The sequence below is a fragment of the Polypterus senegalus genome, chromosome 10 (genome assembly GCF_016835505.1).
Source record: "Polypterus senegalus isolate Bchr_013 chromosome 10, ASM1683550v1, whole genome shotgun sequence".
In the NCBI taxonomy this organism is placed as follows: Eukaryota; Metazoa; Chordata; class Cladistia; order Polypteriformes; family Polypteridae; genus Polypterus; species Polypterus senegalus.
The window spans coordinates 163726340-163731406 of NC_053163.1; positions in this window are offsets into that span (position 1 = coordinate 163726340).

A 5067-nucleotide genomic window follows, 5' to 3' on the forward strand; every position below is an offset into this window, starting at 1 on the left:
CCCCCCCGTTTTGTCATCGCAGCCCAGTGTTGCCCCTCTTAGTGTCTTTGAGACGGCGCGACGGGGGATCACTGATGGATTGCCTGGGCACGGTCCCCTTGGATCATCGTGGATGATCATCGATTGTCATAGAATGCTGATTGGGTTGCCCTGACTTGATTACGCAATCTGCAAATATACCCACAATGCACTGCCATTAAATCCAACCCTAACTTACATCGCCCTGCCAAAGAAGAGCCATTCTGGTTCCCATACAAACTGTCCCCATGAAGGTTCCAGAAAGACTGTTCATGGCTCTTAAGGGACAAAGCCTGACCCGAGCAGACCAGTGAAATGCCAGCCTTGCCCACACACAGTCGCACGTCAAGCTCCGTTCAGGTTTTCGCCATCTCTTCTATCCTGCCTACTCCACTTTAAAGACTTCTGTTTGGTTCACACGTCAGAACTTCTTAAAGCCCAACGAGCCCAAGACCACCTCCCAGAATGATGAGGCTCGTTGAAGGACCACCCTAGCGTTGGTATTCTTATTGTTAAGCGCTCGCCTGAAGCAAATCCATCGTCTCGTTTTCGATGGGCTCTCCATGCCACACCAACACGTTTCCAGCGATTTCTTCCTAATCTCTCTTTCTTAATTCTGCTGGCATACATTTTTCTCCTTCTGTGTTCTCACTTAGGGGCTTAGCAGACCCTCTTATCCAAAGCGACTTACACAAGAGGTCATCATAATGGAGGGAGCAGCAGTTTGGGGGTCTGTCTGGGAACAAAGGTGACAACACAAAGCTGCAAAATCTGAGAGCAAGTAGGAGGTGCCAGCCCCCTCGACACTTTAGGCACGGGTGGGCACTGCGGCGGGCACCTCTGTGCATGCCGGGAGGTCAGGTAAGAGCAGCGGCACCCGCGCACAGCCGCTCGTCTCCTCGTTCGCCTTTCGTTTCCATTTCCATCTGACCGGGTGGACATTTTCCGATTTTTCATTTTATGAGCGAATTGTCGAGAATTAAAAAACGAAATGGCCGCTGGACGGCTGGCGGGTCACGGGGGGCTCTGCTGAGGACTTTAACCTTTACTGCCGAGTCGGGCTGTGAGGGGTCGTGGGGAGCCGTTCTCTTCGCCACCTGTCTCTGTGCCCACCTTGTGCCCCGTAACCCTGACAACAAGAGAATGTCAGATTTGAGTGGTCCGGCGATGGTCCACGAGGTGCTGGAGAGCCGCACTCAGGGGGGATCTAGTCTGAGTAAATGGCAAAAAGTCCCCTCCAAAAGATGAACCTGAAACGAAAGCCCCCCCAACCCCTGTAAACACCTGACTCCATGAGATCAGACCGTCATGGCCGACCCTCCGGCGTCTCCGCTAATTCAAACGAAATCGATGACAGGAGTCCCGCTTCAGGATTGTTTTCCCACATTCTGTCCACCCTGTAAAATGAGCAACCCCCCCTCCGTCAGTGACAGCCCCCTTGGGACCCCCACCTCCTCTTGACACCACTGATTTACGCGCAGACCCTCCAACCGGTCTCTCCTCGGCCTGCCAAGACGATGGGAACCGCAGTGAAGCCCCTCAAGGCGCACAGAGTCCTGCCGCTTTGGACCCCCCTTCACACCAGAGGTGTCCCGCCAGGCTCCTCGTTTGGGAACTGAAACTGCTGGAGGGTCCTGCACTCGAGCGACATGAAGGTGAGGGGCTCGGTGACCACTGGAGATGACGGCGGGACGCAAGAACTGACCGGAGTGAGGGGTGTGAGCGGAGACCACCGGGCTGACTGGGTCAGCTCGCCCCCCACCTCACCTCTAATTCGTTTAATGTCGTGAACGACGACAACCAAAATGAATTAATGATGTAAAAATTACATAAAAAATGGGGCTTAAAACGCAGACCCCCATCAAAAGTCCGTCACATAAAACGCCGAGCAGGTGACGAGTCCGCCATCAACCAGAAGAAAGGCGAATAATAATGAAGGCTTCTAGAACACTACAGGGGGCGACATTTAAACACGGTGGGCATGAAGGGCAACTAAAATAAATAAATAAAAAACTTATTGAGGCATCTTGAGAAGAGCGCAGCCGGCCAAACGTCACAATTCAAAAGTCATTTGATCGTTTATACACGACACAGATGACAAGGTGACAATTAAAGGGGCTTCCATTCATTCGTCATTTCTTGTAGGGCTGTTTAATTGGGGCCGTCCAGAAATTATGAAAGATGTTACATAGCGTACAGTCAGCCATAGACAGACAGATGTGAGAGGCGCTATATAACAGATCTACAGATAGACAGAAAAGGCGCTCGTTGATAAAAAGCATGAAAGGCGCTATAAACACATGCAGAGATCGACGGATATGAAAGGCGCTGAGCAATAAGAAGACAGAGACAGAGGAGAGAGGAAAGGCACGTAAGAGCAATGGCTATGAAAGGCGCTATAAGACAGACAAATGTGAACGGTAGAAAGATGTCAATACTATGAAAGGCGCTGTATAAGAAATAGCTATAGATAGATGAACTCTGTAATGGAAGGTGACAAGTGTACATGGCGCTATATAATGTATAGTTATGTAGATAGATAGGAAGGCCATTCATATAAGAAATAAGTACTATGAGAGGCGCTATATACGAAGATGCGAAGATGGATACTAATGAAAGAAGCTGATTACAGGTAGGTAGATATGAAAGGCGCCATATAATACATAAAAAAATATCACTGCGCTTGATAACAGAGCGGCAGATCAGCAGGCAGACAGCGGACCAAAGACGAACTTCACCCCTTCTCTTACTTTCTATTGTTCTTTTTTTAAGATGACCCTTTGTCTTATTTGTTTGTTTGTTTGTTTGTTTGGTTTTTTGGGTTCTTTGTTTTTTATTTGACCTTTGTGTCTTATTGTTTTTTTAAATTTGAATGTGACCCTTTTATTTTTTCTTTTCAATTTGATCCTATACTTCATTTATATTCATTTATTTATTTGTTTATTTTAAAAAGAATCCTTTTATTTATTTAATTAATTAATTTAATTATTTGTTTATTTTAAATTTGATCCTTTTACTTACTTAATAAATTAATTAATTAATTTGTAATCTTTTTAGTTTGCCAATAAAAGGTGTAATTTTGCTTGGCTATTAATTACTTAATTAATTAGTTTGTTTGTTTGTTTTAAATTTGACCCTTTTACTTAATTAATTTTATTTATTTAATTATTTGTTTATTTATTTTAAATGTGACCCCTTTATTTTTTCTTTTCAATTTGATCCTATACTTCATTTATATTTATTTATTTGTTTGTTTGTTTGTTTGTTTTTATATTTGATCCTTTTACTTACTTAATTAATTAATTTAATTATTTGTTTATTTTAAATGTGACCCTTTTACTTAATTAATTAATGTCATTATTTGTTCATTTTAAATGTGACCCTTTTATCTTATCCTCATTATTATTTTTTTTTATTGGACGTGGCGAGAGGTCCCCAGGGGACGCCCTCGTGATGAACTCGCCAAAGTCGCAAACTGAAAGGCGGCCGGAGGGTCGGAGAGGGGAGGCCGTGTGTGTGAGAGCCGAGCGCGTATCTGTCTCATCGGGCCAGCGCGGGGGGCGCCTCTGTTCGCGGACTGATAAGGGCGTCGGGGGCTCTTTAATCTGCTCGCCTTCAATGAGAAGAAGCCTCTCCCAGGGGACAGGGGGGCGTCCACCGAAGTGTCAGTTAAAGAGCGCGGGGTGTCGCCGTGGTGATGGGAACTGCGCAGGGCTGCGGCACACAGGAGAGGAGCGGCGCTGATGACGGCTTGGGTCCCCCAGAGACTCGCCGGCTATAGCCTGGGAGTGACAGAGGACCGAGGTACCCAGCGAGCTCGAGAGCGCGCCATTAAAAGGAGCCCCGATTGAATGGGAGCGATAAGATCGGCTAATTGTTATTAATGGGCGCTTCTCAGGTCTAAAAAGGAGTCATTCACACGAATTAGAGAGCAGATAATGGAAGCCCCTCAGAGCGCCGAGCTCTGCCTCTGATCCGAGGGGTGATTTGTCTCGCGCTTTGTCCGTCCGTCCGTCCGTCCGTCCGTCCGTGTCTCAGATTCGATGTTATAAGCTCCACAGGTTTTGGACACACGTTTGACTTTTATATTAGGGGGCCGTTCAGAGGACGAGCGACACGCTGAAGTCACAATAAAAACAGAAATCCAGAAAACTTCGTTTTGAATGAAATTGTGCGACCACTCAAATCAAACGCCAGAGCTGCAAATTACTGACTTGGCAGTAAAGCGCACTGCACTTTGGGGACGGGAGTGAAAAGTTGGGACAATGAAAAGTCAAAGGGGCCTCCTGTAGGCCCACAAGGCATGAGCGGCAAGTCCATCATCATCATCATCATCAGGCCACTCAGTCCGTCTGTTCTGCTAGAGGGTTACATCAGTCTGTCAGTGGGCAGCCCAGAGTGGGTGGGCAGCCAGGGCTGTGTGTCTGTGGGATGAGGAGAGCAAACGGGGTACCAGGAGGAAGGGGAGCAAGAACTGAAGGGGCACATCTGATACTGGCAGAGCTTGAAGCCACGTCACCCCAGGGCACTCAGGCAGTGCGGCTATTTGAGGACATTGATTAGGTGTGTGGAGACCAGCGGGTTGAGGAGTTCAGGGCAGCATTGGTCAGAGTGCAGAGTTTGAAAATCTACAGATAGCCATTGATGTGCTGTGCACCACCTTGGATATGCAAAGAGCACACAGACAGACAGACATACAGACAGACAGAGACACACAAACACACAAAGACAGACAGACAGAGAGACAGACACAAGCAGAATAAGGAGAAGCAGCCTGATAGAGGAATGTGACGTGAGGCGCCATATCACGGACAGAGACACACACACACAGACAGACAGACAGACAGACACGCACAAACACACACAGACAGACAGACACACACACAGACTGACAGACAGAGACACACACACACACACACAGATACACAGACAGACAGACAGACACACACACAGATACACAGACAGATACACAGACAGACAGACAGACAGCCAGACAGAGAGACAGACACAACCAGAATAAGGAGAAGCAGCCTGATAGAGGAATGTGAC